This window comes from Schistocerca americana, chromosome 3 (assembly GCF_021461395.2).
Source record: "Schistocerca americana isolate TAMUIC-IGC-003095 chromosome 3, iqSchAmer2.1, whole genome shotgun sequence".
Lineage (NCBI taxonomy): Eukaryota > Metazoa > Arthropoda > Insecta > Orthoptera > Acrididae > Schistocerca > Schistocerca americana.
This window is the reverse complement of record NC_060121.1, coordinates 445,149,418-445,165,962: the sequence shown is the minus strand read 5'-3', so window position 1 is coordinate 445,165,962 and position 16,545 is coordinate 445,149,418. Positions and strand designations below refer to the sequence as shown.

At 42.1% G+C, this 16,545-nt stretch overlaps 2 protein-coding genes across 2 annotated transcripts in view; one reads left to right on the top strand and one right to left on the bottom strand.

Annotated features, from left to right (window-relative positions):
* Positions 1-16,545, bottom strand: part of LOC124607147 — a 581,505-nt gene that overhangs the window by 303,602 nt on the left and 261,358 nt on the right. The window lies entirely within an intron of this gene.
* The window catches only part of LOC124607146 (D-glucuronyl C5-epimerase B), a 388,166-nt gene continuing 372,162 nt past the window's right edge, over positions 542-16,545 (top strand). The window contains exon 1 of the mRNA XM_047139355.1: positions 542-683. The gene's annotated coding sequence lies outside the window, so the exon portion shown is untranslated. The remainder of the gene's footprint in view (positions 684-16,545) is intronic.

Here is a 16,545-nt window from a genome sequence, read left to right as displayed (position 1 = left end):
GGAATGCATAGAAAACGAGGAAACACTCATTTTTATATATTATATTTGTAATATTTTGTCTTAATTGTACTTTCATACTTAGGATGTACTCAGTTTGACCGTTTTTCGGCTTTTTTATATGTCAAAAGTAGAACCCTGTTTCACAGCTTGGGACCAAGTCGACATCAACATAATTAGCTTCTATTGATGAAAGCATCATGTAAATGCAGTTTATCTTAAAATATGACCCAGCAACAGTTCATAATATTTTACTAATAAGAGAAGCCACAAACAGATCACAAAGCAAAGAATATTTACAATAATTAATATGCCTGCAAGAAACTGGTTCGTTTCTCAGTAGCTTGACAGTCGTTACTCAGTAGCTCCCGTGGTCGTTAGCGAGACTGCCCAGTCGTTCCTACTGAGGTTGTTTTTTTCTTTTTACGGCAAGGCCGTTGCTGGCGGGCTCTCAGGAGAGACAATGCGCATGCGTGTTCGCGTAAGTGTATAGCGAGTGCAGAGCACAGAAGTGGCTCGCGCCGGCCAGCAGTCGTGGGCCAGAAGTGCAGTGAAGTGGCGGTCGTATATTTAGTACATGTTACACACCCCAAGTCTGTTGTTGCGTCACGATCCACAACTGACGGAGAACATCCGGATGCGTATCTTTTGCAGTGGCGACTTCTGCTTGAGAACACCAACTCCAGGTATGTCCGGCATATGTTTGACGTCACAGCTCTCAGACAGAAACTCACGTTTCTTAGCGCCAGTATCCGCTGCAATGGATTACCCCCGATAACTACGAAGAAGCACCAAGACACGTTCATCATTGTCACATGTCAGTAGGAAGACCAGAAAACTTCACGCGCAGACCTGTTGTTATGTATCATTGATATCAGATCATTGATAAGTGATTCATTCGTTTCCAAAGCTCTAAATTTTCCAAGGTATTACCTGTGCAAATATGACTGATGCGTGAATACAACGGTAAACTCGCCAAGTTTGCATTTTGCATTCTACCAATGTTCTACGAGTGCCCCTGCGCTGACAGGACACACATAAACGTAGGAGTGAAATTCGTTCCATACCTTGCGGAGAAACATCCTGTCAGCGGTCATCAGAACAGCTTTGATGCCTAATCTGAGGTGCTTCAGTGTTCTTGGCGGTGGGGTACAGGAACACGGTCCTTAATGCAGTTTCCAAGGAAAAAAGTCAAAAAAGACGTTAGGTCAAGAGACCTGGGGTGGGGGAGGGGGGGGCCGGGGCCGAAGGAAAAAAATCCACATCAACTTCACCACTACGACCACTCAAAAGATGCGGAAGGTCTTCCTTTAGATAGCAATGAACATGGATGCCCCAATGAGGAGTAGTGCACTGTCTCGTTGGAATATAAAACTATCAGAATCATTAGCCAGTTGTGGCAACAGCTTCAACTGCAACGTAATTATCAAGGTAAGATGTACCAGTCACAGCCTTCTTATAGAAGAAAAACGACTCACACAGCATCGTCTGTGACACTGCACGGAAAACACTAACCTTCGGCGAATCTCGTTCGTGCGCCACAATTTATGAGTACATATTTTCAATGCCTCACACTCTTACATTGTGGTGATTAAACTTTCCAGAAAAACAAAAGGTTGTTTCATCTCTGGATATCAGCTTGAAGCCGAAACGTTCAAGTGCTTCCTGCATTGTGAAGAAAAAATTGGGGGCGCTTCCATTTTTAATTGTTGCACAAGTTGCCGGCGGTATGGTTTGAAACGTAACCGCCGTCGCAAAATCTTCAACATTGTCTGCTGCGGTATTCCAAGTTCGTGGCTTGCGCGGACTATTGATTATTTTTGGGCTGCGTACGAAACTTTCCCTCGCTCTCTCCACGGTTACATCTGACACACTTAGTCGACCGGTGCTTTTGTTTTGATAGGGACAAGCAGTGTCCGTATTATTGTCGATATCAACGCACAATTCTGCGTTTACATGGCGATTCTTTTCGATAATTCGTTCTGAATGCACGTTGCGCTGTTATAACGAATAAACATCTCGCATATTCCAACACACAAAAACTCTCTCCTTGCTTTGTCGCCATTTTGTCAAGACACTCCACTCTGTGAGAATACTGTTCTATTAGGAAACAAATGAATCTTTTGTCGTAGTCCTGAACTGTACATTCCAATACGACGGACAAAGCCCAGTCGTGTGATCATCTCTATTGCAACCTTCTCAACATCTTACACAGACTACGCATACTGCATTAGGGAAACACAGTCATTGCACTGTAATTTTTTTATTACTTATTTCGGCCCCAGGCCACGTAAGCAGCATCACTACCATTTCTGCTTATTACCATGGAGTCATAAGATGATTTGAATATGTCACATAGCCGGCCGGTGTGGCCGAGCGGTTCTAGGCGCTACGGTCGCAGGTTCGAATCCTGCCTCAGGCATGGATGTGTGTGATGTCCTTAGGTTAGTTAGGTTTAAGTAGTTCTAAGTTCTAGGTGACTGATGACCTCAGATGTTAAGTCCCATAGTGCTCAGAGCTATTTGAACCATTTGAATACGTCACATAATAGCTCGTTTGAGCACTCTTTGACGGGCTGCTATGTAACCTGTTCAAGTCATCTGATGACATGATAAAAAGTCGAACAGTATTTCTTCAGTCACATTCACCTCATTTTAGAATGACCGCGTACTTCGAATGTGGAAAGAGAAGTGCACTATGGTTAACCGAAAGACTGATGAACTCAAGTGCTCTAAAAAGAAATACGAAAAATCTGTTATATAAAGCAAATAAGAAAAAAATGCACAAACGATTCAAAAATCTGTTATATAAAGCAAATAAGAAAAATTGCACAAACGATTCTTTATCGGAAACCAGTTAACTGAGTTTCAAAAAATAATTCTCATTCTTCCTAAGGAACATTCCACGGACTCGCACATACCGCTTACGTAGGGTTCACAGACACACTATTGGGATAAACGGACACATGACGCTAGTAAACAATCATCACGTGCTCCAGTCAGTCGTTGAATCGAGTGAACACTTGCGAGAATGCTGCTGCTGACAGGAAAATTTCAGTGTAGTGTTCTTTTGACTCATTAAGGACTGAACACTGGCCAGACAGGGACGATTTGCAGGAATTAGCAGAAATGCTTTCAGCTACAATTCCGGCCTTCGCCTTTAACGCAAGCGGTAAGAGTTCACGTTTCTGTCCTTCCTTCTTGCGTCTTTCGCTATGTGACATGCTTTAACCATTAAAAATATGTACTTCACGTCCATTCTCTATCAGTGTTTCTGGAACATTTTACTCGATTCACCTCTTCATTTAACTGCGAAGTATGGGTACGTCTTTGACCCAACAAGGACCGAGTATACAGTTCGCGACCTGACTGTGAAATGACACCGATATCAACGAACATTTATTAAAAGGCTAGTCTACGTTGCACAGTTCCATAGGTCCAGTGCCAACTTTATCTAATGACTCATATTTGGTATTCAAGGCACACTCTAGACACTATGGACCTCGGAATATTGAATTCGTTAACGATTTCCGAAATGGAGTATACTATGCGTCTAGCTCCAACTACCATTCGGCGTTCAAAGTCTGTTAAATCCAGTTGTGTCTTTCTCACGTGATTCACGTGAGTACAAAAGACAGCTCCGCCAATGCACTGCCCTTTTATACCTTGTGTACGCGATACTAGCACCACCTGTAAATGTGTAATTATTGCTATCCCGTGACTGGTCACCTCCGTGTATACAGGGTGTTACAAAAAGGTACGGCCAAACTTTCAGGAAACATTCCTCACACACAAATAAAGAAAAGATGTCATGTGGACATGTGTCCGGAAACGCTTAATTTCCATGTTAGACTTCATTTTAGTTTCGTCAGTATGTACTGTACTTCCTCGATTCACCGTCAGTTGGCCCAATTGAAGGAAGGTATTGTTGACTTCGGTGCTTGTGTTGACATGCGACTCATTGCTCTACAGTACTAGCATCAAGCACATCAGTACGTACCATCAACAGGTTAGTGTTCATCACGAACGTGGTTTTGCAGTCAGTGCAATGTTTACAAATGCGGAGTTGGCAGATGCCCATTTGATGTATGGATTAGCACGGGGCAATAGCCGTGGCGCGGTACGTTTGTATCGAGACAGATTTCCAGAACGAAGGTGTCCCGACAGGAAGACGTTCGAAGCAATTGATGGGCGTCTTAGGGAGCACGGAACATTCCAGCCTATGACTCGCGACTGGGGAAGACCTAGAACGACTAGGACACCTGCAATGGACGAGGCAATTCTTCGTGCAGTTGACGATAGCCCTAATGTCAGCGTCAGAGAAGTTGCTGCTGTACAATGTAACGTTGACCACGTCACTGTATGGAGAGTGCTACGGGAGAACCGGTTGTTTCTGTACCATGTACAGCGTGTGCAGGCACTATCAGCAGCTGATTGGCCTGCACGGGTACACTTCTGCGAATGGTTCATCCAACAATGTGTCAATCCTCATTTCAGTGCAAATGTTCTCTTTACGGATGAGGCTTCATTCCAACGTGATCAAATTGTAAATTTTCACAATCAACATGTGTGGGCTGACGAGAATCCGCACGCAATTGTGCAATCACGTCATCAACACAGATTTTCTGTGAACGTTTGGGCAGGCACTGTTGGTGATGTCTTGATTGGGCCCCATGTTCTTCCACGTACGCTCAATGGAGCACGTTATCATGATTTCATACGGGATACTCTACCTGTGCTGCTAGAACATGTGCCTTTACAATTACGACACAACATGTGGTTCATGCACGGTGGAGCTCCTGAACATTTCAGTCGAAGTGTTCGTACGCTTCTCAACAACAGATTCGGTGACCGATGGATTGGTAGAGGCGGACCAATTCCATGGCCTCCACGCTCTCCTGACCTCAACCGTCTTGACTTTCATTTATGGGGGTATTTGAAAGCTCTTGTCTACGTAACCCCGGTACCAAATGTAGAGACTCTTCGTGCTCGTATTGTGGACGGCTGTGATACAATACGCCATTCTGCAGGGCTGCATCAGCGCATCAGGGATTCCATGCGACGGAGGGTGGATGCATGTATCCTCGCTAACGGAGGACATTTTGAACATTTCCTGTAACAAAGTGTTTGAAGTCACGCTGGTACGTTCTGTTGCTGTGTGTTTCTATTCCATGATTAATATGATTTGAAGAGAAGTAATAAAATGAGCTCTAACATGGAAAGTAAGCGTTTCCGGACACATGTCCACATAACATATTTTCTTTCTTTGTGTGTGAGAAATGTTTCCTGAAAGTTTGGCCGTACCTTTTTGTAACAGAGGAAAGCAATTGAATCCATCACGGCAAGGTCCATGACTTGGGGCGGGGGCATGAAGGTATAGCTATTGTTAATCCATAACACCAAAATGAATTACTTAGCGTATCGGAGGTGGTGTTCCACAGCATCTCACACAGTAAACTGACTTCCCCAGGCAGTTTTAGGTTGACCTTAAGTTTAAGTACCATACAGCAACTTGGTACTTTTTCACATCTAGAAAAATCATATCCAGACATGAAAGTTGCGATATGCGACAGAAACAGTACTAGGACCGATCGAGGATTGAACGCCCAACCCTACGTATATTTGTACCTTGATACTTACTCGCTTAGAATACGTGCACAGTGGCACAGACAATGGTCGGACGCCGTGGCCAGAGGTAGTCCAATAACATCGTCCGATAGCATAGTCACAGTACGTCCGCTCTCTTTCTTCAGTTTTTGCGGGGACAAGGTGGTTAGGTTAGGTTAGAATCTATTGTATGTATGAAGCAGGTTAGATTTTAACTTCTTACGAACGGATGCATACCGCGACACCTGTTATTAGAGACGAGTGCTGCATTGCTGCTTTTTCTACCACAAAGATTCCGAATGCATGTGAATGAGCTAGATATGTCTCGAAAATAAGAGGCGAGCATTGTACATTCTGTTCTGTGCAATCGGATAAACGAGACAAGTTTTACGAATATGTGTTATCACGGAAGAAACGTTCTGTTACATACGAGATAATTTGCCTACTTGTGGTTTCCAATTAACGTGTGATATTAGTCCATAGAGTCCGAACTATAAGTCGATTATCATATTTCCATCGTCAGGATGCCACAAACTCTTCTTTCTTGGAATAAATTAATCAGTTCCTCATACCCCAAATTGTGTGTGTAAGAACGTTGGTCGATTTGACGGAAGAAAATAAACTGATTTGAATTTCACCGACTGTCGTCCGAAGTGTGTACGTTCTGACGATGATATCGGCTATTGTGTGACCGTGCACGTAATGGTTTGCTTATTATAAAAGATCGGTCGCGTCTTCGGCCGATGTCGATCGTCGGTGGAATCCACCGATATCGGTGCCATTGTGATCTCAGTCACAGGTACGTGTCCGGGCTAGGCGGCGCAGGGATAGCACACTGGACTCGGGAGGACGATGGTTCAAATCCACGTCTGGTCGTCCAGATTTAGGTTTTCCGAGATTTACCTAAATCACTCCTAAATCACTCGAAGAAAACGCCGGGACGGTTCCTTCGAAAAGGGAAAGCCCGATTTCTTTCCCCACATCCATAAGAAAATTCAAGTTTGTGCTCCGTCTCTAATGACATCGCTGTCGACGGGACGTTAAACTCTAATCTTCCTTCCATTTTTTATTCCACGAATCGATGTCACGCAGCTACGAAAATTAACGGAATTAACGGGTAGGTAACTCTACTGCTATATAGTTACATGACCATCAAGAATGTAGCTGACTTAGTATCTCAACGGGAGCAGAACGAACACGGTCACATCTCGCTCATATTAGTGGCGTCATCGTGTCATTAAACGAGTTAGTCTTGATGAGAAAATGTGTCACGCACGGCATACCTCCTGCTGTCGAAGCTTCGAGCCAGATGCACGGAATTTTAGCGACGCTAGAATAAGCGCCGAGAAACAAAGCTTGAATAAGCTTTCGTGCCGGCGGGACATCTATTGCCGTCGCTGATACAGGCCGCAGTTAACTTCTCGCGGCGAAAGAAAGCTACTATCATGTATGTGTGCCCGGAACCGACTCAGGAAAATTAAAAATCTTCGTAAACCGGGACCAAGTACACCTGTAACAATCGGCACTGGTGTGTTAGAAGCGGCCCCTTTTAAATGGGACTGCGTTTTTAAAGCGTTTTATCAAACAAAAATTCGACGTTATTTATACATACTGCATCATCAATCAATATGAATTACGAATATACTAGAAATATGCCACACACTCTCACGCTCTTAAGGCACATCATAGTAAAAGACAGAGCAGGACAAATGGGGAATAGTATTCTGTGCTTTCCTCAACAAGGTTACGTACAAAATATTCTTTAAATTGTTTTCCACAGCTATCACAAGGAAAAAAAACCATTTTGATGCAGAGTCAGTAAGGAGGAGAGGTACATGCTTCGAAGGGTCATAGTGATTCCGAACAAAAAACTTCAAATGGACGTGCGCCCTATTCCGAATTGTTTCCGAGGTAGAACACATTTAGTGTACATTGTTACTTATTTCCTGTATTATTTATTTTTCACATCTATCGTAGTAGAGTAGAAAGAGCTCAGACGAAGAATTTGATACGGGACACTTCTGGTCTATAAAGTCGGGGAACTACCTCAAATTGGCCTACAAAAATGACGTAAGCTACAGCGCATGTGCGTCGCGCGAGATTTTCAGTATTCTCGCTCTCTCTTCGTGCAAACTATTAGCCCTAGAGAAAAAAATGAATAGCTCCTTTTTTGTAGAAAATTTAATGTAGTGTGATTCTGTGTTGAGGCACGATTTCACTGGAAGGTGTGGTTCCTGAGTTACTGAAAAAAAAGAAAAACGTACAAATGTGATTAAACGTTTTTTATCTAGGTAACCGTCCGTAAAAGGGTATATGTCCACATGACGTTTTTCGTTCAAGATCATAATGCTATCACCTCACAGAGTATGATACCTTTCCTTCTGACTCACTCTGTATATTGACACCACAAAGCTGCCAAAATTTCTTTGTTCAACAGTATCGACAGTACGCCATCTTCTAGAGGACTTCAAAATTTTTTAAATTTATCTCTACCATATGATTATAATTTTAACTAATCAAGGAATCCTGATATGGTCCTCAATGACCGAAGGCAGTCCAGTTACTCCCCCTTACTAACGTCGCAGGAGCTAGATATTATTTCTGTCACCGTAAGATAATAAGGTTGTTAGAACTGTTCCACACCCACGTTTCATAGACTTCTTTTCCCTTCCGCTATTTTTCGGCCTGTTCATCGAATTCATCACTTTGTCCATTTGACATAGTAGCGGTAGTACTCACTTGTACAAGCACATTTGGCCGCCAGCCGCGGTGGCCAAGCTGTTCTAGGTTCTTCAGTCCGGAACCGCGCGACTGCTACGGTCGCAGGTTCGAATCCTGCCTCGGGCCTTGATGTGTGTGATGTCCTTAGGTTAGTTAGGTTTAAGTAATTCTAAGTTCTAGGTGACTGATGACCTCAGATGTTAAGTACCGTAGTGCTCAGAGCCATTTGAACCATATTTGGCTTCTACATTCATCTGGTTTTAATATCTGAATATACTGTAGTACAGAAGTTATTTGATAAGAGTCTTTTTAGGTTTTGTATCGATGCTGTCATAAAGTGTCAGGTATCTTTGTACAACCATTTATGTGCAGCTATGAATCCTCGCTGGAGTTTTTGGACTATCTGTTTAGTATAAAATTATATGACGATGGCCTAAGAAGCCGAAAGTCGTTTGATAACAAGCTATTAAATAAATATTACTGTGGAACATTAATACTGTGTATTGAAGTTTTAAATTATCTTATAAATCTACTTATCGCTATAACAATAGGTAGCCCTAGAATACGTCATGACATCATATATCCCAGGATACATCTCCGACAGACTTGTTACACGGTACTCTTAACACAAAACTGTGCATGTGGTGTACACCATTTTCAAAACTGTATGCCTAGCAGACGATGATATACTGCCGAAACTAGTTCCAGAACAATGAAGATCTTTGCAGATTTGTCGTTATTCTGAAATGAGCATACCCTCAGCTCCCTCTCATAATTTAAGTTTTCGCGGACTGCTAACGTCGTAAATTTCTGTTGCCTCTGCTGTCCAGTTGGAGTTGTACGGCAGTTTGGAAAAGGATATAATGGAGCGGCTTTGATTTATTTTATTAGAGATAAACAACCCCTTTCCTTGTCCCTTACCACGCCTGGAATGTCTGTCTGTACCATATGGATGAGTGGTCGAGTGTTTTTCGGATGTAACAATACCAATCTAAATATTTTCGTTCCGCAGATATCCTCTAATGCAAAATGCTGCAAATCCGAGGCCTCGCCGCTTTTTCGCGCCACTCTACTGGCTAGCTCAATGGCGCCATTCCCTTCCTTACAGAGAACCATTTTCCGTTTTCAGCGGATAGTTGGAGACCGGTTTCTTAAGTCAGCCATAATGGCCGATGTCCTGGTGTGGGTATGTCCGTTCCTCTGGAACGCGACAGTGTAAGACAGGTTGCTTTGTGCAGGTTAGGATGAGGATAGACTTGAATAATTCAACGCCTTAATGCCCTGCTACTAATTATTTATGTTTTCAGTGAAGCTCAGGCTTTCAGTCAAATTGATTTCACATTTTACGTGCGATCATACAAATGTGCATTGTAGTTCGTTCGTTACCGACCCCGTGGGTTTATTATGTTAGTTGTTACTAAGTTCAATATTTCATGTTTCGGTATGTTTGTTCAACGCCAGTGACTTTGCGGAGTGTTAATTAGTTGTGACGTGCTACGTGAACGAATTTGTTCCGTTGAAGCCAATATCTTTTTTTGTGCATCGTGACTGATGACCCACCGTGCTATCGCCTTCTGATCCAAATTTCCGATTATTATTCTTTCAGCTAATCGCATTCAACGAGATTTCCACATTATATGCAAGCGCAGTCCTTTTGGTTTACTTTTTCCGCATTATACGACGGACAGCTTGAACACATACTTTGTGTGGCGCTGTCCACCACGTGTCTTCGCGTCGGGGTGTTAAGAGTTAAAGATCATTTCCATTATAGAGCGCTGAACTCACTGAATGTAACGAATACATGCTTACTGCTGTTAGTAAACCGGGCTCTTTCCTTCCCTGTCCATCCGTAGGCGCCCTCTTTTGTTGTATCGTACTAATTACATTGAGTCTAACGAATCCCCACACGCATGATAATCGCTCCATGGTTCAGATTTTATTGAAATACTCGGGTTTTTGTAGGTGTGATGAACTTAGTACTTCTCGAACTTTTGTCTGATTGATTATTCGGGGTGAATCGACCTACTCCTTTTATTAACTTCCAAAGCATAAAATTGTATAATTATTGCTGATAAAGTAATTAATTTGATAAATAATACTTTGTGTAAGGGACCTTTATTCGTGATGTAGATATATGCATATAAGTATTCGTTATACTCAGTGTAATTAGTACGATGCAATAAAAGAGGGAGCTTACGGATATACAAGGGAAGGACAGAGCCACTCCGCACAGTAAAACACATTAATTCTAATAAAATTGGTTCACTGAGAATCGTAAGCATGTAAACAGAGATTCGTTACACTCAGTGTAATAGAAATGATCTTTAACTGTAACACCCCAAGTCGCGAACACTTGTTGGGCAGCACACCACAAAGGATAGCTTCAAATTACCGGACGTATAATGTGAAAATAATAACCTAAAAGGACCACGCTTGAATATAACGTGGTAAGCTCGCTGAAGATCATTAGATAAAAAATAATAAGCGGAAATTTGGACCACAAGGGGACGGTGTGGTTAACCATCACTCATGATGTGGAGAGGGAAATTAACAAATGCTCAATTGTTGCGATTGGTTCCTGGTTGATTCACGCTTTTCACATTCTTTGCTTCTTTTAATAATGCCATGTGTGTTAAATGATTATGGGATTACATTCGCAAGAGGTAATATCCATGTAATATACACTATGTGATCAAAAGTATCCGGACACCTGGCTGAAAATGACTTACAAGTACGTGAAGCCCACCATCGGTAATGCTGGAATTCAGTATGGTGTTGGCCCACCCTTAGCCTTGATGATAGCTTCCACTCTCTCAGGCGTACGTTCAGTCAGGTGCTGGAAGGTTTCCTAGGGGAATGGCAGCCCATTTTTCACGGAGTGCTCCACTGAGGAGAGGTACCGATGTCGGTCGGTAAGGCCTGGCACGAAGTCGGCGTTCCAAAACAGCCTAAAGGTTTTCTGTATGATTCAGGTCAGGACTCTGTGCAGACCAGTCCATTACAGGGATGTTACTGCCATGTCACCACTCCGCCACAGGCCGTGCATTATGAACAGGTGCTCGATCGTGTTGAAAGATGCAATCGTCATCCACAAATTCTTCTTCAACAGTGGGAAGCAAGAAGGTGCTTAAAACAGCAATGTAGGCCTGTACTGCGATAGTGCCACGCAAAACAACAAGGGGTGCAAGCCCCCTCCATGATAAAACCAATCACACTATAAGACCACCACTTTCGAATTTTACTGTTGGCACTACACACGCTGACAAGTGACGTTCACCGGGCATTCGCCACACCCACGCCCTGCCATCAGATCACCACATTGTGTACCGTGATTCGTCACTCCACACAACGTTTTTCCACTGTTCAATCGTCCAATGTTTACGCTCCTTACACCAAGCGAGGCGACGTTTGGCATTTACTGGTGTGATGTGTGGCTTACGAGCAGCCGCTTGTTAATCTCGCGTACAGGGCTATGACACAAGTGACACCCAATCATCTGACCATGTTCGAAGTCCGTGAGTTCCGCGGAGCGCTCCATTTTGCTCTCTCACGATGTCTAATGACTGAGGTCGCTGATCTGGAGTACCTGGTAGGAGGTAGGAGCACAGTGCACCTCATATGAAAAAAACTTATGTTTTTGGGAGTGTCCGGATATTTTTGAGCACATAGAGTATTGGATCTTAGTACGAGACATTGATCCATAGAGAAATGACTGGTACAAAATGGACTTACAGAATCCCAAGCGTTCTACTGATTGCGTGACTTATTGTCTTTATTACCAAATGAACTAGTGCTTAGTCTTTCATTTAATGTTGGTTCGGAACGACCCTTGCACGCTCGGTGTGCGACGATATTGTTTCTATACTATAAGAGCAACAGAAGTAAAGCATTTTATCATGATTGTCTAAGTAACATCGTTCATCACACAATATCCATTCAATATGGTGAAAGAGGTAGCTCTTTCAGCAGAGTAATTGAATGTTTCGAAGAGTAAAAGTCAATCTTTGCGATCCCAAGGTTTAGTTTAAGCAAGTACTTCTTCTTCACAACCATTAACAGACATCGGCTTCGAAAACTAACTGACCTCTTTTAATGCATCAAATGACGTTCAGTCCTGTCTTCAAGAAAAAATTAAGTTGCCATAGTTTTTCCTACCATATTCACAAGTGAATCAAAATTTACTTACAATTAGTGGTAAACCTGAGATCTCATGCCGAACAAAAATTAAAGGACAACGAGTAGATTCTTTGACGGATTTGGATGGTTTGGATCACTGTCTCCCACAGTTCACTGACTTAAGGGGGGTAGGACGTCAAACGGGACGACTTGGAGCAGGAGAGGCCCCAGAGGACATTTTAATTTCCACTGTCTATACTTTTAGGAAAAAATTCATAAAACTATGTCAAAATGGCCAGAAAGGATTCAGGATTTACACTCATAGCAGTGGAAGTTCAAAGATATAAGAAAATAGTTATTTTTTTTACATTTGAAATTTGACCTTTTTTTCACTTACCATTGGCTGCACTTGTTGCTATAGGTACACTTTTCTTCATAAGTAAGGGAGATTCTTCGATAAATTTTGCACAGCATACAAACCATACTTACAGGTGTATGAAACTCTAGAATTTTGCAAATCTATTGAAAACTGTGGTAAAAATTGAGATAATTAACTATATAATTTGAGTTTTTTTCTGAACATGTAGTTTAAAATGTAACAGCACCTTCATTTTTTCATAAATTAAATAATTTCTAGAGTTTCATACACTTGTAAGTATGGTTTGTATGCTGTGCAAAATTCATCGAAGAATCTCTCTTACTTATGATGAAACGTGTACCTACAGCAACAAGCGCAGCCAATAGTAAGTGAAAAAATGATGAATTTTCACATGTAAAACAAAATTAATTTTGTTATTTTTTGAACTTCCACTGCTATGATTGTGAATCTTGAATCCTTCCTGGTCATGCTGACAAAGTTTTAATAATTTATTCGTGAAGGTATACACAGGTGAAATTAAAATGTCCTGTGGTCTCTCCTGCTCCAAGACGGCCCGTTTGACGTCCTACCTCCCTTAGTGCACCACATGAAATAAATCTTCAGAATAGTCAGGGACGATGCAAGCAGTACATACTGTCTTAATTGAAATTCCCTTGCAAAAAATCTCATGCCGATGGAAGGATGAAATACGTCCGCGTTAAACGTACAATCATATAAGTACTAAGTACTTGCTTTTTGCTGGTATTAAACATAAAATAATAACAGGAATAAATAAGTAGAAAACTAGAACAAAGTAGTTAATATGATAAATTATTTGCCCCTCCCACGTAGCTACCACATCTCCTCAATAATGGTGTGCTGTGTTCTCACTAACTTGAGCGATAGGGGCTATTGGCTGACAATTCCATTTCTGAGTAAATATATGCGAAAGTCTGGAAGATGCCTTAGTATCCATGACGGGCTGCAGCACATCTCCCCAATGCTGCACACTATTCAGACCTGGTGACAGTAACCAGTCCTTGGGGTGTACGCCCCATCTTCAACAAATTCGTTCTTCAGGACAGCTGAGATGACACTGGTCACATTGTCTCCCAACATGAATTCGGGACCAAATGTTCCTTTGAGAACTGACATGTGGCTGCAGCACCTCATCTCTGCGTATGACCACTGACAGAACTACTCTGATCATCAACGGCGTAGCGAAGCTTTGTAGACATGTCTTACATAAAACTGCCTTGAAGCAATTCCTCGCTGCCGCCAAACTAGACCTTCTTCGCTGTTTTCCTGCGAGTGTGTCATTTATCACCCACGACCAGAATTGATGTAGAACTGTGTAGCAGAAGTGTGTGCCTTCATTCACTGGTCTGCTCCGTTATCGCACTTGTAAACACGGCTGACTCACACTTCCTCTCGTACTCCAAGCGCAAAAAAAAAAGTCTGCGATAAATCAGAGTTAATAACGCAGCTAATTCAGTCGTAGTTTGAAAAAAACCTGACAGAGGATTTGTTAAATCTTAGTCTCTCGTTTCATGCTACTACTTCTCAATACTTTTTAACTGGTAGCGGTATAATGTTCTTCTTGTAGGGCAAATATATCTTTAAATTTAAAAATTTGGCTTTTTCGTAATAAGTCCCGCCTGCAGTCAATAAGCAACCGACAAATCGTTTAATACGACACATTACCTTCAACAACTGGCTAAAATTAAATCTTAGATGATCCATCACAGAACTGGACTTGGGACCGCAGGTGGTCATAAATTTCTTGAAGTAAGGAATACTAACAACCGTATTTTTTGGAAAATATATTAATTACGCCACTAGTTTCGACACTACATTAGTGTCATCTTTAGGTCGCTAGGCAAACTGAATAGTAACGTTCAACCATCGGTGCATAATGACAGGTATCATATATATTTACTGGTCTTATGAACTTTTGGCTACACGATGTGTGCTCTTCAGCTATCTTCAACTGCCAAGTTGCAGTAGTTGTTAGTTGCACAATCACATATGAGGACTATGGTTATGGAGATGCGAATCTGTATGGGACTAGAGAAATTATTTTATATGTCAGTCCGATATAGAAACGTGGTACATTAACAATTCGTTTTTATTTTAGTTATTATTTGCTCTTTAGACTCATGTGTGTGTGAAATTTTTCATCTATTTCAATTACTTTGATCAGATTACAACAGAGACATGTGGTAAATTTCAAGTTTACTCCAGTTCACTTGACTCACTGTATTGCTTCCTCCTAACTACAACTCGAGAAAAGACCGTGAAGAAAAAAATTAGATATATTTGAGCTCACACACAGGCTTACCAGCAATAATTCTTCCTGCGAAACATTGAGTACTGGAACAGGAAAAGGGAGAAATGGCAGTGGCACACAAAGCACCCTCCGCCACTCATCAGATAAAGAGCGCGAATTAACAGTGTCGTACAGGTCTCAGCTATGTGTAAAATATCAAGTATCTAGCTTACAATCATTTGCAAAATTTGTACGGAACAGACAGACAAGAAAGTAATATCAATCTTGTCTTCCACAACACCCCTTCCCCCTCCCCCACGCTCCTCCCTCCCCACCACTCCCCCTCCCCCCCCCCCCTTTCAGCCTGCTACCGTCGCATATTACCTGGAACGCATTTCGGTTCTACCCACACAATACGCTGGTCCTACAGAGCAGCTAAGATGTCAGGCGTTACGAGCGTTCTTCACCCAACCACACAGAGCGACAAGAAAGCGAGTCAATATTGCGGTTTCATCCAGTTCTGAACTGTATTTAAAATTTCAAGTGTCTAGCTCATCGGCAAGATAGTTTAAAATCAGCTGTAAAAAAATGGTTCCAATGGCTCTGAGCACTATGGGACTTAACATCTGAGGTCATCAGTCCCCTAGAACTTAGAACTACTTAAACCTAACTATCCTAAGAACATCACACACATCCATGCCCGAGGCAGGATTCGAACCTGCGACCGTAGCGAATCAGCTGTAAAATTTGTGTGGAAGAGACAGTCAAGAAAGCGACCTAATAAAAACATGCTAAGAAGAATGTCAAGTGGACGGGTATTTCTGGACTTCTGTCTACATGGGAGAGAATTTTTGTACCCCAACTTTCTATGGCCGATGAAAGATTGATAACCTACATCAACACAGAATCAAAACAAGTCAACACTTAGAAGCCAATCAAGTTGCCCAAATTCAAATAATCTCTGTCTTCGAACTGAAAAATCGTAGCTGCCGTTTTTTGGGATGAAAAGGATCTTCTTTTGTTACTTTCATGGAACGCGAGTCAACGATTGGCAAAATATCGTCCAGGATAGCCGCCGTCCACAACAACAAACGTCAAGACACCGATGCCTGTAACAAAGGATAAAATTTAGTACTTGGCCGGAAACTCACCCACCCTACAGCCCAACTCCATATCAATACTCTTTTACCTCATCTGGCACTTGAAACTTTCACTTGGTGGACAGCTATTTGAGGATGACGAGAAACTCAAAAGCGCTGTTGTCATCTGGTTCTAATTCCCTGTATTTTGATTCATGTAAAAATACGACAGTTTCATGTTGGACCAGGATAAGATTTTAACTTGTGCAAAGTTGTTGAGGCTTTCATGGCCACTTGTTGTCGTACTACCCTATTGGCTCTCGTTTCTGCATCTTCGCCCGAGATTTGTTTAATGATTTTTCTGATGTTCTGCCAGCACGAGTGACTGGAATTCTCAAT